The sequence below is a fragment of the Micromys minutus genome (genome assembly GCF_963924665.1).
Source record: "Micromys minutus genome assembly, chromosome: 15".
NCBI lineage: Eukaryota > Metazoa > Chordata > Mammalia > Rodentia > Muridae > Micromys > Micromys minutus.
The window spans coordinates 3,074,704-3,100,944 of record NC_137984.1 but is presented as its reverse complement, the minus strand read 5'-3'; the positions used below and the strand labels follow the sequence as shown (position 1 = coordinate 3,100,944).

The following is a 26,241-nucleotide window of genomic DNA, read 5'->3' as shown; positions in this document are numbered from 1 at the left end:
CCATGTGTAGCCCAGGCTTACCTAGAGCTCTCTTCATAGCCCAGGGTCATCTTGAACTTGGGCTTCAGGTTTTACCCTCTCAAGGGCTACAATTAAAGGCAGGTGTCAAACACCTTGGAAAAAGTTTTCCTTCTTTCTTTCCTTCTTTCTTTCTTTCTTTCTTTCCTTCTTTCTTTCCTTCTTTCTTTCTTTCTTTCTTTCTTTCCTTCTTTCTTTCTTTCTTTCTTTCCTTCTTCCTTTTTTTTTTTTAAAAAGCTTAGTTGTTATAATTCAATATTGTAGATATTTTTAATTGCTTACATGAATAGCTGTATTAAAGTCTGTCAACCACAGTTTTCCTTTGTGTTTAGAAATAATTACTGGCTTAAATAAACATGTGGGAAATGCCCATCTCTCTCCGGCTCTCTTTACACTGCGCATGTTTAGTTCTGAACAGCATAACAGTGTGAGTTGGGTTGGTGGTTCTTATAAATAGGTTACAAATACAAACAATAGCACAATTTTATTAATGCACATGTGCACATGTGAGGGCAATATAAATTTATTACACCTCACTCAGGGTAATGGAGACACAGCCTGTGAGAAAAGTTACCTAGATTAAGGCAAAAATAATACGCTGGGGAAAGCAAACAGGTTTTGTTTTTTTCCAGTTTGGTGGCACAGCTCTTTTCATTGGATCACGGAACAATTCTAATAAATTCCCAGAGGACAGGATGAAAAATAAGACCATGGAAACAATGGGGGTAAAAGCAACCGGAAACCACTTCTAAATAAGCATTTAACCAATTGTGTGGAATATAATTGGGTTACATCTAAGCAGGTGGGATTTTTCTCCTTCAAAGATATTTACAATTCCTGTGCCATTTCAATTTCTTTCTCATCCAAAAAAGCCAACTTCCTGCAAGATGGCTGAAGTCTCTCTCTTCCCAATGCTTCTGACTGGCACAGTGCTTTTTATCTAAACAGGGAAGAAGCGTGTGGGCAGCCAGGTGTAAAGCATCCACGGAGCAGTCTAAGGTGAGCTTCGGTGAAACAAAGGCAACAAGATTGCAAGTTTGGGGTCAGAAGCCTTCACAACATAGCAAGACACACTCCTCTTAAAACAGAATAAAACGCTGCACTCGCCTCGCCTGCTGGTGACAGCCAGCAAAGAAAGCAAACCGCTGGGGGATGACCTGGGCTGTGCCAGACTCTGTCTAGAGAAACAAAATGCAAACACCAAACAACGGGTCCTTTCCTTGTGTCCTCTGGTGTCCAAGAGTTGGAGTGTGATTACCATCCCTAAGTGTCTTGTTCCTCTCTTCACCTCCCTTTTTTCTAGGGATCGAACCCAGGTTCCGACTTTGCTAGAGGAGAGTTTTATGATTCAGCTACACTCTTGGCAGGCACCCCCTTCTATTTTTAAGTTTAAACTAAATTTTAATAAGATTTTATTTATTTTTATTTTGTATGTCTGAGTGTTTTGCCTGCATGTGTGTGTCTTGTGCCCTCAGAGGTCAGAAATGGGAGCTGGATGAATCCCATGGAACTGGAGATGGGTAAAGCAGCTGGGAAATGAACCTTTAAGTGGATAAATTAACATCTATGCAGAAGAAAGGATAAACGTCAAGTTCTTTTTAAAGTTATTTTAGTATTGTTGTTGTTGTTGGTGTGTGTGTGTGTGTGTGTGTGTGTGTGTTTGTGCGCACATGCTATAATGTGCGTGTGGAAGTCAGAGGGCAGGATTTGGTCTGGGAAACTTGGCTGGGGTAGATGAGAGTATGAAGAGATGACAAATGTTGAGGAATGCAGACCCTCCTACAGACATGCTGGGTAGCATGGGCCGTGCTCCCTCTGATGGAAACACAACATCAACCACATCAACAGCCACAAAATGGAAACATAGCGTGTTTATTCCATACATCTGGATCAAGGAGATGAGCTTACTGTATACAGTTGAACCAGGAAGCAGGCTTACTTACCTTTGAAGTAAGTCTCTGGCTGTAGTCATTCCCCAGGAAGAATGGAATGAGGGTGAGAACGTCTGTGGCCAAGCTGACTGACCTGAACTCCCAGGACCCGAATGCTGGAAGGAGAGAGTTACCTTCCAAAAGGTTTTCTGACCACATGAACATGTGGCATGTGCCACAACTTTCCCACGTAAATGCCAACAAGAATACATTTTAAAATGTAAAGGAGAGAAAGAACAAGAGATAGACACACACAGAGAAAGAGAGAGAATCCAAATAACCTAATGATGCACCTCCAGAAGTTGTAGAAAAACAGCAACAACCCAAAGCAGTAAGGAGCAAGAAGTCATAATGGTCAGAGCAAAACTCAGTGCAGTAAAAACCTCAAGGATGATACAAAGAACGCAGGGAACACAGTTGGTCCTTTAGGAATAACACCACCAGGACTGGCAAGACAGCTCCGCAGGCAGATGTTCAACATACAGGCTCAGTGAGCTGAGTCTTAGCCTCAAATTCCAGGTGAGGACAGGGAGAAGGAACTGCTTTGCAGTGTTGTCCTCTGGACTCCGTGTGCCCGGGCACGTGGCCGTCCCCAAAGCATCCTTTGATCTAGATCTATAATGTGCTCATATTGATTGTAGTTTTCATTATAATTGGATTAATTTCTACTAGCATAGTACTTTCTTTCACCTTTTAATTTCTCCAGTGCCACAGGAAGCCATTTTCCTCTACTGGTTATATGGAAAACTGTCACTACTATGTTTTTAAATTTTAAATTTTTTTAAATTTCTATTTTCGAATTACATTTATTCATGTGTGTGTACATATGTGTGCATGTCTGCAATGCTCTATACAACATGCATATGTGTGTGTGCCTGCATGTGTGCACATGCTGTCTACCTAGTGTGTATGTGTGTGTGTACACCTGCACACACACAACATATATGTTGAAGTCAGAGGAGCTGGAGTTGGTTTTATTCTTACCCCCTATAGGTTCTAGAGACCAATCTCAGGTTTTCAGGCTTGGTGGTTGACACTTTTTCCCTCTGAGCCACATCATTGGCTCCTTATTTGGATTTTTAAAAATGTTTTATAATTTTATGTTCCAACATTTCTGTCTTGCTATCTGCTGTGATTCTGCTAATCACCATGCTAATCTAACTTAGGTCCTCTGGAAAAGCAGTGAGTACTGAACATCTCTACAGCCCCTTCACTGGTTTAATTTGACAATTTCAGATGTACACACACTGCGTCTTGATCTTATCCACACCCGATGCCCTTCCACTCCCCCTGAATCTCCCAACACATACCTTCTACCTCGGTACCCTTTCCTGGGTATAACAGGCAGCTCTTGAACTTTTAGAGATTTCCCTCCTCTACACCTTGAGTGCTTGGGTTTCCAGGCATGCACTGATTCTCTGTTTTGATTGGCGAATGCAAGCTAGGAATTGATGTGTTATCTCTCTACAGGGAAGGCTTCGTTCAGTCAGAATTCATAGAGGTGTTGCTTTCATAACCAAATGTCTTCTAATAGTGTGGCTTACGGAAAACAAGTTTAGATGTATCAGAAACATGCAGGTGATTTTAGGCCAAAGTCTGCTCGTTGGTTTTGGTAGCACAATAATAAAACACTCCCTAAAGGTGTGTTTCAAAGCGGGAGGAGTTTCCTCTGAGCTGCTCCAAGTTTCAAGAAAGCAAGTGTCGGTGTGACACATTTCACTTCGACTGGCTGCTCTCAGGCAGTGCACAGCTGGATTCGTGTGTGCAGAGGTCAGTACCAGCTTTAACAGTTGTTCCCCTCTAGGGACTTGGTCTTCTGGATTCGTGCCTCCTACAGTTACTTTACCTATTCTATAAGGCTCAGCTATGTATTCACACTCTATTTAAAAATATTAAACCTGGGGTCGCCAGACAAGTGCCAGGCACACTTGGGGAGCCGAGTTTTATTTTTAGGACCTGCAGAGATGGTGGTAGTGTGTGCACCTATAGTTATTGTTCTGAGAAGGCAGAGACGAGAGGACCCCTAAGGCTTGCCAGCAACTCGATCTACATGAACTTGCAAGTTCTAGACTTGGTGAGAAACCCTGACTCAAGGGGATAGGTGGCCAGGGATAGAGGAAGACAAGTGACCTTAACCTCTGACCTAGACACACACACACACATGCTTTCACATGTGCACACACACCAGAACATATGTTCATACAGAGCCCTTGTGTTTATTGTGATACTTCTCTTTGAATACCTTGTCTGTCAAACTAGGAAATAGAAGGGGCATCACTTGTTTTGTTGGTTAAGAATATTCTTTTATCTTTTCAACAAACATTTAGTGAAGATGGCTGTATTAGTCAGGGGTCTCTAGAGTCACGGAACTTATGGAATGTCTGCATATATTGAGGGAATTTACTGTAATGACTTACAGCCTGCAGTCTAACTAACCCAACAATGGGCAGCTGTGGATGGGAAGTCCAGTAGTCTGGTAGTATCTCAGTCCCATGAGGCTGGGTGTTTCAGCTGGTCTTCAGTCTTCAGTATAGGCTGGAATCCTGAAGAAGTATGTACTAGCAAGTAAGCACAAGCAAAAATGAAGAAGGACAAACCTTCCTTTTGCCATTGTCCCTATGTGGGCCTCCAGCAGAAGGTACAACTCAGATTCAAGGTGTGCACTACCACATCTGGATTTGGAACTTGCTCTGTCCTAGACTGGCCTTGAACTCAGAATGCTTGCCTCCATCTCCTGGGATTAAAGGCATGTGCTACCTCGCCTGGGCCTAAGCTTTTCATGGCCACTATGCCTCAAGATCTGGCTTAGAAGCCTGGCCTGTGCCTTCCAGTCTCAGGTTCTGGGTCACAGGCGAGTCTTCCAATTCTGGATTGTAGTTCATTCCAGATGTAGTCAAGCTGAGAACCACAAAAAGCCATCACAGTGGCTTATTTGAACTAAGATGCCATGGGCTACAAGGCAGAAGAAGTCCCTGCTTTCGAGGTCTACTGTTGTATGGCCTTTTATCATTTTCTGGGTGTGTTTTTTTGCTTGTTTGTTTGTTTGTTTTGATTTTTCCGCAGCAACCATGTTTTTCAGGAAAATTTTCCTCTCCAGTGGGTTGGGTCATGGGCAGTAGTAGCATCATATAACCTGAAATCCGTCATAAGCTTCTCCCAATGAGCAGAGCACATTTCTGTGCTGCTGGGAACCCACACAAAATGCAAGTGAGGACTGGTAGTTGGTACTACTGACCTTCTTTCTACCACAAGTCTGTTTTGAATAAGCAAAGAACATACTGTAGGAGAATGCATTGTCCAAGTAGAAGTATTTATTTGCTTAGAAACACCCTCATTCCTGCCCAGAGTTGGCCATGCCTTTAATTCCAGCACTTGGGAGGCAGAGGCAGGCAGATCTCTGAGTCTGAGTCTAGCCTGGTCTTCAGATTGAGTTCCAGGACAGCCAGGGCCATCCAGAAAAATCCTGTCTCAATAAAACAAAAAACAAAACAAAAACAAGACAAAGGAAAAAGAAAACAAATGCTTCATGTCTGTTTCTATGGCTGTCACTGTGTCTACAGGCCATTGAGAACAAAGAGCCCATTAAGACTGAGCTGCACAATATCCAATGCCAACTCCATACAGCCAAGGGGAAAACTCTTCTATCTTTTCTCTTCCTTCAATGATCTCTTTGCTGTTCCCATTGATATAAAAATCACTGTTGCTAGGTTTTATATCACCAGTTGCTGAGGCCATTCACAAATTATACTCCACAGGTAAGATTCCTCACAGCATGTTCAAAACCTCTGGCATTCAGTATCCTACCACATCATCTGTGATAAGCTTTGGACTTGCCACCCCAAACACAACACTTGATTTCTAAAGCTAAGCAGGGTCAGGCCTTGTGATGGTTTGTACATGCTTGGCCCAGGGATTGGCACTGTTAGGAGGTGTGGTCTTGCTGGAGTAGGTGTGGGCTTTAAGACCCTCATCCTAGCTGCTTAGAAGCAGTCTTGTCCTAGTTGCCTTCAGAATAAGAGGTGGGACTCTCAGCAACTCTAGCCCTATGCCTGCCTGGATGCTGCCATGCTCCCACCTTGATGATAATGGACTGAACCTGTGAGCCTGTAAGCCAGCCCTAATTAAATCTTGTCTTTTATTGAGAGTTGCCTTGGTCATGGTGTCTGTTCAGAGCAGTAAAACCCTAAGACAGGCCTGATTAGCACTTGTGAGGAAACTGGTCCATGGAAATGTTGCAGTAGATCTGTGTGAGAGATGAAGTCCAATGCCAACGCTTAACGGTCATTTTGCCTCCCATAGTCAATTAAATGGGTGTGAGAAGGACATTGCTCCTCTATAACCTGATCAAAGTCTCTTGTCAGTACTGCCTGGAAAAGAGCTCAGAATGGCAGAGACAGGCTGTCAGTGTGGTTGAGCGAGGAGGAACAATCAGAGGCCATTCCCATCTTATTAAACTCCAGTGTTCTGTCTCATACTCTCCCCACAGACACACATCTCTTTGATCCAGCAAGACTGGTAACCCATGCTCATGGTGCACCTGCCGCAGCCCCTTTGTCTTGGGTTCTTTTTGTCTTGGATGAGTCCAACTAAACTCTTCTCCTTTGTCCTCTGAACTCCTCTCAAGGAATTTAGATTCATCTTGAATCTCTATAACTCTTGTTTACCCGGTCAGTCTAAACTAAAGTACAGAATAATTTTTTACTGAATTCACTATGTGCTGGTTTCCTAAATTGAGTTGGCATGAAATAGAAATCAATGCATTCTGTCATTCATATCAAATAGTCTTTCATCTTCATTGTTCATACACACTTAGAGACGACAAAGATAGTCTGTGTAAGAGAGTGAGGCCAGAGACAGGAACCAGAATTCCCAAGTCCTTGTATTTTTTGGCCCATATTTATTGTCCATCAGACTCTGGACTTGGCAGTGGGCATGGTGTTTTATATTTTCAAGGGAAGACTTGGTATGGAATGTTGCTCACATGGGTAGACTGAAATCATATATTTTGTTGTATCCTTCTAAAAGTTTCTGTTCTAGAACCTTTTTTTTTTTTTTTTTCACAGCTAGGATTTGAGCCTAGGGCTTCTTGTAAATACTCCACCACTGAGCTATATCCTCAACCCGTTCTCCCTCTGATTTTAGTTCTGGGGAGCAATTAACCAGGAGCATCTGTGTGCAACCGTGGGGTTCTGGTTCTTGGTTCCAGGAAGCAACATTCTGGTGCCTCTTCCTGTTCAGAATAAGATAAAGCAGGTTGCGTTAGTGGAAAAACTACACTACTGTTGAGGAATACCACCCTTCTATAGACCTGAGCAGACTGTGGGTGTCATTAGCCATTGTGGTGTTTCTAAAGGAGATTTCCATCAATACAATAACTTACATGGAAGGGGACTTTGTGAGCCTTCTGATAGAAAACCTATAGAGATCATTCCCGCAGATGGAAACTGGACATGCTGTTTGAGGGAAGAGTCTGGTAGTGCATTGGAGAAGTATGGCACTCAGGTGGCAAAAGCAGGTGGGTCTCTATGAGTTCATAGCCAGCCAGGTCCACATCGTGAGATCCAGGAGAGTCAGAGCTAGGTAATGAGACCCTATTGAAAAAAGAAAGAGAGAGAAGGGGAGGGGAAAGGGAGAGGAGAGGGGGGGGGAGGGAAAAGGGGGAGGGAGAATAAACAAGACTGAGGTACATAATATTCAATGCCAACTCCATACAACTGAGGGGATAACTCTTCTAATTTTTTTCTCCTTGACTCAACAATCTCTTTGCTGTTCCCATTACCACTGTTGCTAGGTTTTACAGCACCAGCTGAGGGACAGGGGGTGTGGCAAGCATGGTACTTGGGAATTGTTTATCAAGATAACTGGCAACAACTTTTCTTCTCCACCAGACCTACTCCTCCATCAAGAGGTGAAGTCAATGGTCCCTCTTTCTAACTCGGGGCTGGTCTTCTGTGTGTCTTTGATAAGACAATGGCACATGATGTTGTACTAAAGAGGCAAGGAAGGCGGTATGGAGGGGAAGATCATGCAGTGAGGATCCGATGGAAGAGAAATTTGGCATTCCAGCTAGCAGACAGGATGGACCAAGTGGCAGATGTATGTGAGTGGGGCCACGGCTGTAGCTTCCTCATCTACCATTCAGCTTACCGGCCAACATCACATGGAACATCATCTACCATTCAGCTTACCAGCCAACATCACATGGAACGAAGATGAGGAAGGCTTTTGAGGCTTGCCTCATTTCTGCCCCTCCCCCAAGACTCATGGGTAACAATGATTGCTTTACAGTTTTGAAGCCCCAGAAAACCCCACTGAAGAGTGGCCATGACGTGTCTTCTACTGGGATGTTTGGATGGTGCCATGGTTGCTTGTGACGGTGGGGTTGAGGCTGTCTGCAAGTAAGCTTGAGAACACGAGAGTCAGTCACAGGACAAGACTGTATCGCCAGGCCTTCCTGTCTGCGTGCTGTGTAAGGAAAGGCTGATTTTCAACCCGTAGCCCCTACAACGTGTTCCTCTGGCTTGAGCCAGGCACTCAGAGGCACACGCATGAATTGCTAATATAGTAACAGCAAGACCAGCTTTCTCCCCAAGCCTGTGGAAATAGCAAGGCCGTGGGGGAGGTCGTGTGTACATTGCTTGTCCGCATTGCTTGTCCGATTTTGCTGCTGATGGTGCTCATATTTGAGGCTGGTGGTACTTTTGGATGAGTTAACTCTCAGGTCTAGATTGGTCTAGGGAGACCCAGCTACTATGACTGGTTTGTTTCCCTGAGGATAAGTGCCTGCCCTTGAACCACAGACTGGTAAGACCAGCAGTGTTTCAACCTTCCCACATTGCTGAGAACCTCCTGTTCAGGGCATTGTCCAAGTGTCCCTCCGCCCTTTCCCGCCCTGTTCGGTTTCCTTGCTTACGAGGACCATCTGTTGTTTGCTAACGTCTCCCATTTGGTTTCTTCGCTACCTTCAAGTTCCTGGAGCACACATCCCTCTCAGGTCTGCCAGGTCGTCACTGAGCCTGCTCATCCTATCGAATGTTATACAGCTGGGCATGGTGTTTGGGGCTGGCAGCCTCAACATTTGAGAGGCTGAGGCAGGAGGACCATGTGTCTGAAGTCAAACACTGTCTCAAAAGAAAAAAAAAAGAAAGAAAAAGTAAAAAAGAAAAAGGCAAACAGGGGCTGCAGACAGGCCCAGTGAAGAAAAATGGCTATTCCTCCATCTTTTCCAAAGATTCCGGTATGATTCCTAACTCCACATGGAAGCCCACAATGTCTGAAACTCCAGTTCCAGGAGATCCAGTGTTTTTCCCTGACCTCCATAGGATGTCACATGGGCAGCAGACACACAAGTGGTGCACAGATATATGTTCATACAATAAAATAGCTAATTAATCAGTAAAGCAAATACGCGTGAGCGCGCACGCGCGCGCGCATGCACGCACACACACACACACACACACACACACAAACTGAATGTTAGTTGGTGCTCTAGACCTCTTTCTCAATGCAGTCTTAAAAACAGCCCAGTCTAAAGTACAAAGCCCTGGGTTCCATTCCCAGCACCACATAAAATGGGTGTGGCTGGTTATGCCTGTGACTCCAGCACTTGTACAGTGGTGGTAGAACCTGGTGGTTCAAGGGTATCAGCCTAAGACATGATATGGCAGAGAGAAGATACTGAGAGAAGGAGGGAGGTGCCTAAACTTACACCAACACGTAAGGACATCCTGGGTCAGGCTTAGTGCAGGAAGTGACTTATCCAACAACAGATAAGTGGGACATCAGGAAATTCAAACAAAGCAAAACAAAACAATAACATCTGTAAGGCAAAAGTCTCCAGCAAGCAAGCGAAGAGGCAGCCTATAGAATTCGGGGAAAATCTTTGTCAGCTTTACGTCTCACACAGAGTTAACAGATAGAGCACACAAAGAACTAAAGACAACTTGGCCAGGATGACAAATAATCTGTTGGAACTATTTGCATGGAACCGAACGGAGTTGTTGTTGTTGTTTAAGTACAAATAACTATTTACAAAAAGTTCAACATCCCTAGCCACTCAGGAAACGCAAATTAGCTACTTTGAGATTTTTGTCTAACCCCAGTGGTTAAGATACAAAAACAAAGCAAAACAAGAAGAAATAACAGCAAATTCTGGTGAGCCTGTGCAGAAAGGCGACACTCAGCCACTATTGCCGAAGTACAAAGCACGGAAATCAGGGTTGAGCTTCTTCAGACATGTAGATGCACCATGTGACCAAGCTATACCAGTCCTGGGCATGTTCCCAAGGATTCTATATGCTACACCGACACTTGATCCTCCAGGTTCACTGCTGCTTTACATATGTTAGCCAGGGAATGAAAACAGCCTAGATGTTGATAAACTAACGAATTAAGAGTGAAAGTGTGAAAATTTACGTAGTGGGACAATTCTCCTCTGTTAAGAAAATGAAGTTTGCAAGTAAATGAACGACACTGGAAAGTAACTGTTCTGAGCAAGGTAACCCAGACTCCAAAAGACAGATGCCAAGTTTTTGAGTATGTGGGGGTTATCTTTGGGCCTTCAGATATCTGTGTTTAAATTGGAGTCCTCATAGAAGTCAGGAAGCTAGTGGGGACAAACCAGGGGGCTTTGGGGGGATGGGGGTGGGAAAGAGAAGAATGGAAGGGTAAGGCTGGGGTGGGAGGGCCGGGCAGAGGTGGGAACACAGGAGAGCTAACACTGAAGACCTCTGAAGTACTCACATGAAAATGTACTACTGTTGAAAGAGTCCTAAAATATATACAAGTACAAAAAGTGTTTAAGTGCAGTTACCTCACTGAAAGTGGAGACTTGTAGTTTCTTTGGAAAGTCAGTTATGTCAGATGATGCTCTGCTGGGTGCACAGGTGGAAGGGTGTCTTGCTGGAGCAGACACGGGAAAGACTTGTCCTGGAGCGGACACAGGCGAAAGGATGTTTGGATACAGCAAACACGCGGAAGGACCCATGATGAAGGGGTATGAATGTGACCCACAGACAGCGGGAGACGAGCACTAGGCCTTGGTTGGTTTGCTCTGCCCCGGTATTCCTCGCTAACGACATACATGCATTGGTTTGTCTTACATAGGGTTATTGATCTCCACTAGTGGTGACGCCATTGAGAGAAACTCACCGAAGAATTGCTCCTGAGGTTGCTGGGACTTTCTTCAGGATTGAACTACAGCTGCTGGTTTGTGCCGGGTGTCTTGTCTGCCAAGAGGACTGGTCTGCAGCTCCTGAGTTGAATTTGGTGTTTGCTACGGGACTGAACTGCTGCCCAAGAGCTCACCCCAAAGAACTATTGCTGAACAGGTCCACTCCCCCCACATCCTAATAACTTTTCTTTTACTACTTCTTCTTAGTGGTGGGCAAGAGGAGAGGTTAAATGTTTATTAAAAGTGGGTTGCAAAACATTTATGTCTACACCCCATAATATGTGTGTGTGTGTGGGGGGGTGCAGTGATGCCTCTCCCAGGCATCCCAGGTTATCAAACAAAAGGCACACTGCCACCTCATGGTCACCTCTTTCTGAGTTGTCAGTGCGGTCCCACAGACCTCCAAACACTACACTCTATTGCTGTAGGTCTTCGTTACTGTCTTAGTTTACTTTTCTGTTGCTGCAACAAACACTATGACCAAAAGTGACGTGGGAGAAGAGATTGTTTATTTCAGATTATACTTCCACGTAATGGCTATCACCGAGAGAAGTCAGGATAGGAACTCGGGTTAGGAACTTGGAAGCAAGAACTAAAGCAGAGACCATGGGGGGAATGCTGCCTACTGGCTAGCTCTCTGATTCATGACCAACTGTAATCCTTCACAGTGGGCTCAGCTCCCCCAGATCTATCCCGAGTCAAGACAGATGTGGTCATAGGACAATGTGATCTGGGCGATTGGTTCTTTAATTGAGGCTCCCTTTTCCCAGGTTCCTCGACTGTACCAATAAAGACTAACTAGGACAGTTAATTACCCTTTAGCATTTTGATGCTGAGACTCTACTGCTGAAGACACTTAACTCACAGGACACAGAAATCAAACTGGCACCAGTCTGGAAGCTCATCCCTACTGCCTAGGATGTGGCCTTAGTCTATGCGCATACAGTGGCAGAACTAAGTCCACTTGGGCTTTAAGAAGATAAAAAAGTGAGCCCACAAGGGTACTGAGACAGATGACTGGGTGGTTAAAAGTATTGGCTGCTGCTTCCTGAGGGCCTGGGTTCAATCCCCAGTAGTTTATTGGCAGCTCACAACTACTTGTAACTCTCATCCCAGTGCACTTGCTAACTCTCCCTGACCTTTGTGGGCACTGTGTGCACATGGTACACAGGCATCCGTGCAGGCAGAACACAGAGTTAAAAAATATGAAACATTTGAAGGAGAGAGGGTACGGGGGATGTGGAGGAAGAAGTGGGATGAGGGGAGCGAGGTGCCACAAGCTCCTCCACTCCTTGAACTGTCCCGATCCGCTGTCCACGGTGAAGGATCGGACATGGCTCTCGGCATGCCAGTGAGAAAACACAAAGGTCAGGGTGGCAGCTGCTTCCCTGCCTCCAAAGAAATCTCCACGGAGGATTAGACCCTCTCCTACAGGCTCCTAGACAGGCTCTTGGGCAGGTTAGTCAGATTCTGCTAAACAACATCTGTTGTGCCCCGGTTTGCCCTTGCAGATATAAACGTACCCTAACTGGCTGAAAAGCTATATAAGTTTATGGAATAAACAATAAAGTTGGATCTGAACTGTGATGCTGGTCTTCGGAATCTGAGTCCGGGGCGGCGTCGCTGTGGACTCTGCCTCCATTAACCTCCCCTCCCCCATTTCCTGTTCCCTGTTCCCACAGAGGCCATGAGATTGGGAAAGCAAAGTCGTGGTGGAAGATTAGGGGAGGAGTTTGAGGGAGGGAATGGGGTATGTGGTTTTTTGATCAAAAGATTATTATATGGATATCTGAAATTCCCAAGGCCAGCTTGGTCTCCTTCCCCCCCTTCTCTCTCTCTCTCTCTCTCTCTCTCTCTCTCTCTCTCTCTCACACACACACACACACACACACACATCCCTTTTTATTACATATTTGGTAATAACTTTTCAATGACATCAAATCATTTTTTTCATGCTAAATCTTTTTGGCTCCCACAAACAAGCACTTACGGATATAATTATCTTATTAATAGTCTTTGAATGTGGCGTAGGGTTGGGAAGAATGCCCATGCCTGTACTTCTGACTTGTAAAACCACCAAGGCAACCTTTGCTACAAGCATGGCCTGCTGTCTCTGTTAGCTTTCTCTGGCTGTGATAACGCACACCAGGACAGAAGAAGTACAGAGAGGAAATAGCTTTTTTTCAGTTTATCAATGAAGGAAGTCAGGGTAAAAACTGAGAGGCAGGAACTGAAACAGAAGCCGTGTAGGAATGACCCTTGGTTCTCATGTGTGATCAACCTGTTTTCTGTTTTTCTTTTTTATTTTAAATACAGGCTTTCTCTGCACAGCTCTGTATGTCCTGAAGTTCACCAGGACCAGGCTGGCCATGAACTTGGAGAGCTCTGCCCATTAATGCTTCCAGAGTACTGACATTAAAGGTGAGCGCCCCCTCTAGGCTTTAGCCTGCTATAGCACATAGGGTCACCAGCCAGGGGATGGCACTGCACAGGTGACCCGGACCTCCCATGAGTCATCAATCAAGAAAATGCACCACAGGCTTGCAATGAGGCCGATCTGATGGGCTATTTTCTCAACTGAGATTTCGTCTCCAAAACTGACTCTGGCTCTAGTCAGGTTGACAGGAAACCATCAAGAAAAGCTACCTTAGAGCTTAATACCTTGTCTCTTAATACCTTGTCTCTTAATACCTTGTCTCAGCATCCCCTCCTGGGAAAAAAAGAAAAAAAAGAAGTGAGTTTCAGAGTGCAGCAGAGAATAGTATGTGAGAATATTTTTTATAATAACATTTTATTATTTATACATATGTTCATTTTACAAGTTTGTACTGGTAATTTAAAAAATTATTCATGTGTAGTTGACACCCTGAGAAGAGTGTCGATTGTCCTATCATTTTTGGTCTTAATTCCTTTTGTCCACAAGCCTTACTCGTCGATCCCTACAGTGCTGGGGTTAGACACACCTGCCATACTATACCAGGCTGGTACCTGGATGTTGGCATCTGATTTCAGCCGTCAAGCCACCTCTGCAGCTCTGTGGATCAAGGTTTTACGGGACCCAAACTTACACGTTGAACTCAGGTTCGACATTATGGTATGAACCTGCAGTCTCAGCTACATGGGGTAGGAATAATTGATGCATATATAAAAAAGAAAAGATGACGTCCTGGGGTTCAGCACCAATGTTAGGAAAAACTTGAAGAGAGTGGGGGTGGGGGGAGGGGGATATGGCCCATGGAGGAGCTGCAAGGCGGGGGGGGGGGGGGCAGTCTTTGGGGGACCCATGCTGGGAATCCCTTCCCCCTGAGAGACCAGCCACGCAATGGTATAGTACAGAATAGAGTTTATTCAGGGCATGGGGAGGGGAGTTAAGAGGCAAGTTGAGAAGTAGAGGCTAGTCATGAGCATGGGGGGGGGAGGAGATGGGGAGAGGGAGGGGAGTGGGGGGGGGAGAGGAAGAGACCAAGAGGCCTGGAGAGCTAGAGAGCAGGAGAGAGAGGAGGGAGCAAGCAGCTCCTTTTATAGTGTCAGGTCTCTGGGGCAGAGCAAGCCTGGCTGTTGCCAGGTAACTGTGGGGTGGGGTTTACAGAATCCCAACCAGTGTTGTCCATACAGCAAATGTCTGTCTCAAGAAACAAAAAAGAAAACAACTTATATTCTTAATATGGATTCAAAAATTACAGATACGTAGTTTCGAGGTCTTGGGAAGAACTGGCTCTTGGAAGTTTTTTGTTGTTGTTGTTGTTTTTTAATGGGAGCTGCCTCTGTGATCCAGGTCTTAATTCGTTCCCTGAAGGTCCCTTGTTGAAAGGCTCGGTCCCCAGTTGATGATACTTCTGAGAGGTGGAAACTTTTGCATGTGGGACCTAGTAGGAGGAAGTTAGGTCACTCGGTGTATGTCACTGGAGGGTATACTAGGACCTCAGTCTCTCGATGGTTGCTTCTCAGATTCCATGAGGTAATTTGCTCCTGGTGCTCCCTGCCTTGATGCTTTGCCAGCCACCCAAAGTAAAGGGCTCGGTGACCACGGGCAGAAACCTATGGCTCCATGAGCAAAGCCCCTTCTTCTAAGTCCTCTGTCTCAGGCATTTTGTCATAACAGCTAGAAAAGTATGTGATCAGGATTCTAGTGTGCATTACACGCCTTACCAAGCTTCTCTTGTGTGCTTACCGTCTTCCACTGCAGTCCACTAAGTCAACTCAAGTTCCTGACATACAATAGATGCTAGCTACTATCACAGTGATTTTATTGCTTACAAGGGCGATTTTAGCAGGTAATTTATTTCCCCAACTCTTTCCTTTGTGATGCAGGTATGCTTCCCATAGTTATGGTGAGAACCAACTGATAAAGCGTCTGCATGTATGTCAGTACCCGGGAAGTATTGTCCACACGGAAGGCATTGTTTCTGAGGGATAATTTGATCTTGTTAATTTTTGCCATGTTTAGGAAAGAAATTGGCAAAGGTGACTTACTAAAGATTTTATTAGAGGTGGGAGGACTCAACTGACTAGAGGAACACGGGGGTGGTGGTGGGGGGTGCAGATGGTGGTGGCAGTGGGCTGCCACTCTTGACAGTTTGACATGTAATGCTCATAAAAGATGAAATAAGTAGAAGAGATTGAGGTCTAATTGTATAAAAAGACCCGGGGGAGACTATCTGTGCGCATGTGTAAAACTTTCCAGGATTTGACCCGATCTATCTTATCTACTTATCTATCTATCTATCTATCTATCTATCTATCTATCTATCTATCTATCTATCTATCTATCTATCCATCCATCCATCCATCCATCCATCCATCCATCTATCCAACCTATCTATAATTTATTTATACACCGCCTTATTCCTGTTAAACTTTGCAAACTAGGTTCTCAATCCTCTGCCTGGAGAAATCCTGACTCTTAAGACTCTCCTCCACGGGGGTTTTACCCGATCTCTCCTGCCTCTCCCACAGGAAGAATAAATGGATTCTTTTCAAGCCTTTCCCGTGAAAGCACTTCTTTCACTGCAGACTGAGGGGCGACCCAGCTTTCCTTTTTCGGTTTCCTGGACCTGCTTTACCGTCTACCACGAAATAGGCACCCAGTGAAGGTTTGGTCAGTGAAAGCTCTCTGAAAAAAGAACTTTTAGAAGTTGAGAGGGCATTTCAGGCCAGGATTCTCAAGAAAGAACGCCTCGCACGCGTGCACTGGCTGCCATTATCTCCAGGGTCGCTCCGAGGGCGAAACGCACCCCTGCGGCTGGGCACTGGGCCCCGGTGCTGCGCGAACCCCTCGGGAAGGCCCCCCTCCCACGCCACCCGGCGCCGGGGGCGTGGCTTCGTCAGCGGGGGCGTGGCCTGCCCGTGGGGGTTTCCGCGCCCGGGGCGTGTTGGGCGGGGCTTCCGCCAGGAGGGGGCGGGGCCTGCGCGGCGAGCTCTCTGACGGCCCCAGCCAGGGAATTTCAATTTGAAACCCGGCGGAGGGTGGAGGCGGCGGGCGCGGAGGACCGGCGTCTGAGGCTGGAGCCGGACGCGTCCCTGGGGCGAGCAAGCTCGAGAGGGTCGGTGTCCGGGTAAGGAGGCGAGCGGGCCTCGGGTGGCGGGCGGTGTTCACGACACGCTGCAGGCGGGAAGCCGACCCCGGCAGGAAGCCCGGACGGCCATCCCGGGCGGGGGAGGGGGCGGCTGCGGCCCTTCTCGCTCCTACCCGGCTGAGGACCGCGGCGCTGTCCCCGGGCTCACACGCCGGGGCCCTGCCAAGGCGTATGGCTCCATCCCGGGTGCCAGGGGCTTTTGGCGCCCTCCTTGCCGGGGGTCGCGGGACGCAGGCCCGCGGCGCTCGTGGGATCTGCGGGAGTCCGGGAGGGAGGGCGCCGCGCCAGCCACCCAGCCCCACGCGCGCCGCGGGTCGGGCCCACGCGGGTATGCGACCCTCCGCCCCCGCCACGGGCTGTGCGTGCTGGAGCTGCAGGCATGCTCGCACGTTTTCTGCTGCGAGCCTTCCAGCCCGGCCAACAAGCCACCGACCCGATGGCTTCCTTTTTTTTTTTTTTTTTTTTTTCCCGGGCTCTGGCAGCTGAGGGGTGGGAGCAGTTTAGGTGAGCTGCAGGGCAGGGGCTAAGAGGAGGAAATAACGGAGTTTGTGGCGTCCCAGGATCCCCCATCTGCAACCCCAGACGTCTGCGGTGGATGTTAGTCATTAAGTCCCCAGACGCCAGCCTCAGGCGGGGCCAAGTTTTATTTATTTACTTGGGGTAAAGTTAGAAGAGCGCCCCCTTTCCCCAGTGTTTTATTTTGGGGAGTGGTCTATGTGGAGCCGAGCCTTCCTTTCAAAATAAGGAAGCCCTTCAGTAAATCTGTCACCCGAACAGCTGTCCCTGATTTTTAAGGTCCCCGGGTGTGTGATAGGCAAGGTGGTATCTCGGGGAGTTGTACATATATTCCCTCCTTTGGGAATCAAGAGTTGATCTCTGTTTCTGGAACTTTGTTGCATGTGAAATGTGGGGTGTGCAGGGCAGTATGTTCTTGTATCTGTGATTAGCTAACAAAACAAAAAACGGTCTCAGTTTTCTCCACTTATTTTTCTTCAGTCCCCCTTCCCCCTTTGGTGGGAGTACATTATCTTTGTATTCTTCATTGCCTTATAACTATGCACTGACAACATTTCAGTCTACCCTGTCAGACATTCCCGCGGATTTGAGGGAAACTTGATTTCTTGGCCGTGGGAGATGGGGTTTAGAAGTCTCAGTATTTGTGCAGGTTTTCCTGTGCTATTCAGTTTGCCTGCCGGCTCCTGCTCTGAGAAATCTCTGGCTTGCTGTTGCAGCCACTGGTAGGCTACCTTGCAATGTTATCTTGGTAAGCGCTTGTTTGACATTAACTTCTAGAGAGAGAGAGGGAGGCTATGTCACCTGTTGGTGTTGGAGCCACCATTTCTATAACTTGGTTTGAGAGCCATTATCAAACCTTTGTACCCTTTGGAGAACTGGAGGAGTTGGAGCAGTGTGTGAAGTTTTTGCCCAATTTAATCCTATTCTGTCTTCAGTTCTGGGGCAGAATTCCTACTGACGTCAGCAATGGTCTTGACTGCAAACTGCCTGTTGAGAAGAGGAGGCTGCTCAGCAGTGGGAAAGCACAGTCTCTCTGGAAACAACTCCCTTTAAGACAGACCTTGTCCTAACAGTTCTTCAGGCATCTACCTCTAGTAGAAGTAGGGCACTGTGTATAAGAAAAGAAAAAGTGTGGGTAGATGGAGCTACCAACCCTCAAAGCTCCTGACGTCTAATTAGAGGGCGATTGTCACAAAAGGATCAGAAGCCGTGCCATTATGTAACACCACTCAGTAGATTTTCAGTGATGCGTTTGGTATTCTGTGTAAGAAAGTAAACCACTGCTGGATGCTTTACGGTCACTGATATCTTTAAAATCCGCATTTTTGGGCCCCATTAGACGCCCGTCTGGAGATTTCCGGGAAGAATCTGAGTGGGTACCCACCACCTATCCCAAGAGAAGTGTGGACAGAAAGTGAGGGGCCTCAGAAGTTTGGTAGACCTGGAGACATGGCTTTAGGACGCTTGTTAGTGTACACCATGCTTTGTGTGGCTCTGGGTGAGAGGACCCATCTTAGATTGTGAGGACCCAGCTTTCTCGCTCAGCTGCCCCGAGTCTTCTGCTCTTTGATGTAATGCTCTTGTGGTTTTACTCCTTCCAAACCACCAGTTCTAAAGAATTGAGAAAAACCCAACCAGTGACCAGAATGTAAAAAATAGAGGTTTAAAAAAATCAGACCCTTATCCACGTGGGCTACTCAACCACACACTTTCAACTAAAAATAGTTTTGACGAGAAAGCAACCCTCAACTAAGGTATTTATTGGTAGATTTTCTCCGTAGCGCGATATTCTGTGCTCTGCTCGGAATCCTCACCCCATCATGCCGTGGCTGGCGACCTGCAAAAGCTGCATCTTTGCCATAGTATTTAGGAATGCAGGGCTCATACTTAACATAGTGGGAGATGTGTGTTTTGTTTCTGTTCCCACAGCGAGGCAAAGGCTCTTTTCTTTGCTTGAACCAAGATAGCTGTGGGTAGACATTCTTGAAAAATATGAATTGATAGGTTTTTTTTTTTTTTTTAAAGCAACCGAAGTTTCTAGAGATCCATCCCACCAGTGTTGCTTTTCTGAAGTGTTTATTGTAGGAGACAAAGGAAATGTGCCTGTCCACCCCACCTTTATTTAGAAACATTTGCTTGGTTTTCTTGTTTTCTTTCCAGATTAGAGTTGCTGTACCTAACCACTGGGTACTCTCACAAATTTAAAAGCCTCAAGTAAATGTTTATTCTGGCTTTCCATAGTTAGCACATACTAGCTAGACCCTAATTTACTGCTCTTTTATAGAATCTTGGAGTCTCAGGGCTGAACTTTTAAGAGTCAGCAAATGTACCCTTAGCTCTGTCCCGTTCCCCGTTTTTACACAAACATTTCTAGCTTCTCTGGAAGGCCTAATAAATAGGGGATTTGCATATGATTCCCTCACAGATTGTAGACGAGCAATCTTTGAGAGGACCATGTTTTAGCACAGACCAGTAACTGGAGAGTCATAAGACTTCTATCTTTTGTCTCTCTGGGCAGTGTCCCAAACTAAAATCTAAGAGTGACTGCTGTGTGTCATTAACTATAGGCATGGCCACCATAACACCTGTGAGTATTGTACTTGCTTAGAGGTCACAAGTAGGCTAGAAAGGAAATCAGAAAACTGTAACACAGCCTGAAAAAACCCACAGTTACAGCTTTTTGAGGGTAGTTTTTCTATAAGGTGACATGTATTTTATATGAGATAGAAGGAAATACACGCAACACACGTTTTACATATATCTGATAGATGGGGAATCAATAGTAGAAAATTAGTTCACTGAACCTTTTTGTGTGGTGTATTTTTAAAGTTTTATGTGTGTGACTATGTTGCCCTACATGTATGTATGTGTGCCATGTGGGTGTCTGATGCCCACACGGACCAAAAGAGGGTGCTGGTTCTGTTGGAACTGGAGGGACACGCAGGTGTAATCAAATCAAACCTGAATTCTCTGCAAGAGCAGCAAGTGCTCTTAACTACTGGGCAATCCTTCCAACCTTCTGGAGTATATTTTTAATGCCTTTAATCCCATTGGGAGGCAGAGTCCAGCAGATTTCTGTGAGTTCACAGCTTGGTCTTTAGCATCATCTCCGATCCTAAGTCAGGTCTTTATAGATGTGTGCCTTCATACTCTTAGGGTTTTCCCCTCAGATGAACCTTGATTTAGTTTCATATACTCAGTGCTGTTAAGTATACTTTGTTCAGATAAATGATCCCTTCCCCATTTTGGAATGTTTTTATTTAGCACCTTCTTAGGTGACCTAAAAATATGGCATATAGGTTCCTCTACCATCCAGGCATGTTTTTTAAACCCTAATTCTGGGTCTCTGGATGAGCTTTGGAGCGGACCCCATCAGGGTTTTACAGCAGTGCCAACTTCACTCACTGTTTAGAATCACCATCTTTGACAGTGTGTGCCTACAGCTCAGTAGTTTGAAGGTATTTAGATATGATTTATATTTGCTACTGTTCTTTGTTTTTTACCCCCATTATCCAAAGAGGTTACTTTTTAATAACACACACACCCCCCCACACCCACACCCACACACACTCACATCCATGACCTCAGATGTGTGCTTATGCTTAGACAATTTAATTTACAGTCTTGACCTGAGGGTTGAGAGCTTAGTGAGAATGTGTTGCTTGGAGTATGCCTCAGGCTGTGGTAAGATGTTTGGTAAGGTATGTTTGTATTTGAGCGAGTGTGTGAAAGAGACCAAGGGAACACAGAGAAAGACAAAATTGGAATATGAGATTATTTGGGGGATCAGAAGAGGTTTTAGATTGTGGATCTAATTCAGCACTTATTTTTAGGTAATAATTACTGTTGTATGAGACAAGCTTTTGTGTAGACAAGGGTGACCTTGAACATGGTAATGTGGCCTAGGAGGACCTCTAACATCCAGGGACTGACCCAGGCATACACTGTACAGCTGAACTGTATCCCCGACCTGGTTCTTAAATGCTGGAGATGAGGAAGTCAGAGTCGTAAAGACACTGTTCTCTTTTTCTGTTGTGTGGTTGTTTCTGTTGTGTGATTTTACTTTGACACAGTTGTTTTCTCCTCCCCTCCCAGGCTCTATTTATTTCCTTAATGACAGCTTTTGTTTCTTTGCAGGTTTCTTGGGGTAGAACTGTGATTAGAGAAGGCCACTAACATGCCCATGCTGGTTGGTGGCTAGGCTGTTGTTCTGCCAGGGATGTTGGGCAAAATATTTTACAAAGCCATTTCTTTAATGGTGTGTGTGTGTGTGTGTGTGTGTGTGTGTGTGTGTGAAAATCTACCTATTTCATAGAGAGATATGAGAATTAAATGAGCCAGTGTTTATAAAATGCTTCACGTAGTGCCTGGCATCTGTGAGAGTTGTTTGTTCGGTTATGAAAAGAGCTAGTGTGTTGCTTGTGGTAAGCACATTTTCTGCAGTCTTCAGGAACCAGTTATCTGTGTGGAAGCAGAGTCTGATATGGGGCTGGGATTTTTTTTATTCTTTGAATGCCTTTTAAAAACTACTTTTAGTACAGTATCTTTATATTTTTTAAAACTTTTACAAAACTGTTAACTTAATCTTGCCCCCTCCCCTTTTAAAAATAATGCACAAAGTGCCATGCATGTGGTGAAGCTCTTGGGATCTGGTTTTAACAAGATGGGAAGAATGTGGAGGTAAGGGATCCTGAGTGTGAAGTGTTCACATGCTGTCTAACAACTCCTTTTCTCTGTAGCTGAAGTAAGGTTGTTGAAATAAGGCTCTTAGTAAGTGGGTGTTTTACTGGTTGTTTAAGCTCTGGAAAATGACACACTAAAATGTAACCTTTATAGATTCAGTACCTTGTATTACGTGTGAAATAAACCTGCAGACATACAGTCCCCCAGTGTAGTGTTTAATTTTAAACTATCTGCCAGTATTGTGAAACCAGAAATCTAATATAAATACTTTTGTTTTGGGTGGGACACTTGGAGGACAGTGGTAATGCTGGTTCCATTTGCCTCTACCAGACAGAACAGCTCCCCGTTTTCTTTTCATGTTACCTCTAGAGCAGTTGTTCTCAGCCTTCTAACGCTGGACCCCTTATCACAGTTCGTGATGCTGTGGTGACCCCCCAACCATAGATTATTTTGTTGCTACCTCATAACTGTAATTTTGCCATTGAGACGAATCTACTGTAAATACCTGATGTGGAGGTTCTGGGGACCCCTTCATTTGCACTGTGCAACCAACTATTGGATTTATTCTCCATTTATTTAACAGCGGTCACAGGTGACAAAAGGTGAGGCTCTGTGACCTTACAGTGAGTGTTGCTTACAGTAGGGGCTTCCCTTCCTCCTGGGCCTCTCCCTCTGTGAAGTGCTACTTTTGGGTCACCTTCAGGGACAAGGTTGGTGAATGTCCACTGTGCAGTAAGCCCTCAGCAATGATGTATGGAATTGTTGCCTTTCTGGTTTGGTTCTAGACTTCCTCACTCACTGTTAAATAACCTGCTTCATTCTCTGAAGCTTAGTTTGAGACTTCCATAGCCCACAGCCACGCCTGATTTGTATTTGGCCTTTTAAAGGGACGTTTTTTTTCATTTCATCCTTTCTGTTTCATTTTGCACCAGCCCATCGGTTCAGACTGCAGAGTCGTCGGTGGGGCAGTTTTCTGAGTGGTAGCAGGGATCGCAGTGTTTGGGGAGAGGAAGTGGAGATCATATAGGCAAGCAGTGCAGCTGAAGGATGGTGGTCACGTGACGGCCAGAGCCAGAGACGATCGCATGCTTATCACGTCTGACCACCTCTTGCACCTCTGGGCACAGTGAACCAATTATCTGGTTATTTGGTCGTTTTGATCACTACTGGAGCAACCAAAGTCTACATTTTGAGGCAGCAGCTTGATATGGGGTTAAGTCCTAGTTTCTGTATCTTTGCACTTCCAAAAACAACCTTTTTTGAGACAAGGTCTCATGTACCCCAGGCTCACCGTGTAGACCAAGATGAACTTGAGCCTCTGTTCCTCCGGCTCCCACCTCTCAAGTTCAGGGCTTCACGAGCCATTAGCCCTGATTTACGTACCGCTGGCATCAAACCTAGGACCTCATGAACTCTGCCGATGAGCTTCCAGCCCTCGGAAAAACTTCAGTGTTGTTTTGATTGTGGTTTTCGTTTCATTTTCAGTTTTAGATGACAATATACTTTTATAATGTTAATTGGAATGCCATCATTATCCCGAATGTTTCTTAAAGCTACCAAGTTGTCCGTCAGCATTAAAGTCTTGATTCCTCATTTTTTCCTTTCTAAATTGGGGATGTATTTAAGTGCATGTTTGTGTGTGTGCCTTCATGCTAGTATGTGCACAGTGTGTGTGGGTGTCTTTGGAGGCTCAGACATTGTGAAAGTCCACTGCAGCTGGAGTTACAGGTAATTGTGTACTGTCCGATACAGTCTCTGTGCTCCAAATTGAGGTGCTGTGGAAGATCAGTAAGTTCTCCTAACTGCTGAGCCACCTCCTTAGCCCCATGGCCTTTGATGTTCTTAAGTGGGAGGCTGTGAGACAGGTGCTCACTATGTAGCCCAAGTTGGCCTTGAACTTGTGATCTTCCTGCTTCCAGGGTCAACTTTGAGATTATATTATACACCCACCATACCCAACTAGTTTAGTGTCAATTTAATCAATGTCATTTTAAAACCACTTATTTTATATGTATGAATGTTTTGCCTGCATGTGTGTATGTACCTCATGGGACCCTGGTCCTTGTGGAGGGTAGAAAGGGAGGGTGGATCCCCTGGAACTAGAGTTACAGTCGTGACCCTCTGTGGGCACTGGGACTGGAGCCTGCGTCCTCTGCATGAGTAGCAAGCGCTCTGAACCACTAATCTTTCTAGTCTTTCAAGTGTCAATTTTTGAAAAAGAAATTTCTTTGTATGAGGATGCAGCTAAGATTTGTACATAGTTAGTCTTTGTGGCCCTTAAGATTTAGTTATCTCTTTATTTCTTATTATTCCTTCCAGTGCATTTTGTTGAAGAAACTTGATTGTCCTGTGTGCTGAGCACAGTGTGAGCTTTGCTCTGTTCATCCCTGTGTGTAGTTATCCCTGGGCTCGTATTCTCTTTGATTTGTAATCAGAGCTAGAAAAATGACCCAGTTCCCTTTCTCTTTCCTATTTCTGTGAGATTATTCCATAGGGTAGGCTTTTATTTAATAGCTTTTGTTCGGTTTTGCTTTTACCCTTATTTGCTTTGTGTGAGGGTTTGTGTTTATGTCTGTAGGTTTGCACGTACCATTTGCAGGAACACTGGAGGTTAGAGGACAGCTCGTGGGAGTTAAGGCTTGTGAGCTTTAGGGATGAACCCTCAGGCTTGGTTGCGAGTGCTGTTACCACTGAGCCACATTCCAGGTCTGTGGCCCTCGAGCTTCTGATGCTGTTACAGAGCATATGGGCTTATTCAGCCTTAGGGGCAGCCTTCTTTCTACGTGTACATACATAATCAAGGGCAGAATCGTCCTCAGTCAATAACAGTGTGTTAGAAAAGACAGAGAGAAGCAGGCCCCAGAAAACCAAACCAAAAAGGAGGAAGACTGGACTGTATCTACACATGTTGGTGTGATGTGCAGTTCTCTTTACAGATGAAGGTCAGGGCTGACTTACTCAGGACACCCAGTGGACGTGTTGGCTGGATGCTAGTTTTGTCCACTGGGGCCAGTAGTTTCCTAAGTTATTTGATGCTGCGCTTAAGAACTGGACTTCAAGATAGGCTCGCTTTCCTTGATGGCTTTGTGCCCCCTCATTTCTCTACCATGTGGTCTAGAAGCTCTTGTGCCCCCCCATTTCTCTACCATGTGGTCTAGAAGCTCTGAGTAACAAGTATCCCATGACTGGGCACTGCTTTGGGTTGTGTGATTCTCACTTCTGTTGTGATTGAAGCAGGGCTGCATGTTCTGCAAGTGCACTACAGAGCTAACTTCCTACTCAAGTAGAGAATGGCCTCCATCTTGCCTGCTTTTCCAGCATTAGCAAACTGTGCCAGAGTCTAAACCCTAAAAATGAAGTGTGGCTTTCTTCGTCTCCCCACCAGCTTTTTTCTTCATGTGGTTTCACACGTTTGCTATTTAATTTACAGTGGAAATGGCACCCTTGAGAGCACTTTGGCATGGTCTAGAACATCAGGCATGTTGTAGGGATACAGGGAAACAGTGGGTAGGTCAGTGCCCAAACCCCGACAACTGTCAGCTCCCCGTGGCTGCTGCTTTCAATATTCCTGACTTTGTTTTTTGGTGTGTTTGGTCTCTAAGAAACACAGCTATGCTGTTTCTTGAAGAAAATGATGAAATACTTCTCATTTTTTTTTTGTTAAAGTCTTCTGTATTTTCTAAGAGAACAGTACATGCTGGGAGTGAGGAACTTGGTTCCACAGACATTTAACAGCCACTGTCTGGTTTCCTCGGCTCATGTGGAGGTATTTTTTTGTACACCAGGAGCTGCTTTAGGTGATGTTTCATTGTGGGAACACTCGAGAAGACTATGCAGTCTTGCTGATGTCTGTCCACCCCAGTTTCTTGTTATGGCTACTTACTTTACATCTTGATTAGAGTTAGCTTGTTTTCATCTCTTCTCATAAGACACACTCTTCCTTTCCATTCCTTGACTTAGAAAGAAAAGCAGTGTGAAACATCTGTTTTATGGTGTTCCTGGTATCATCCTTTAGTTCAGATGTGTGTGTGCGCACATGCCTGTGAGTGAACACAAGCGTGCAGCTCTACATATATGCACAAGGAAGCAGAGGTCAGCCTTAGGTGTTCTCGGGAATTGTTGTCCACTTTGTGGACTGGGTCTCTCTCTGTCCTGAGCTTGTATATTAGACTGAGCAGGGCGCTGCAGAGATCCGCCTGTCTCCCTGTCCTGGGACAGTAGGTATCACCCCATGTGTGTGCACACGCGTGTGTACCTGGGAGTGGAGCTTAGTCACTCAGGCTTGCAGAGCGACTAAGATTAGCTCCTCACTCTTCCTCCCCCATCCTTTCTGGGCCCTCTCATC

At 45.5% G+C, this 26,241-nt stretch overlaps 1 protein-coding gene across 8 annotated transcripts in view; it reads left to right on the top strand.

The window, feature by feature from the left end:
- The first annotated feature begins 16,579 nt into the window (after window positions 1-16,579).
- EPB41L2 (erythrocyte membrane protein band 4.1 like 2) overlaps window positions 16,580-26,241 on the top strand; it is a 145,676-nt gene continuing 136,014 nt past the window's right edge. For all 8 annotated transcript variants that reach the window (XM_080929362.1, XM_080929364.1, XM_080929363.1 and 5 more), the window contains exon 1: window positions 16,580-16,676. The gene's annotated coding sequence lies outside the window, so the exon portion shown is untranslated. The remainder of the gene's footprint in view (window positions 16,677-26,241) is intronic.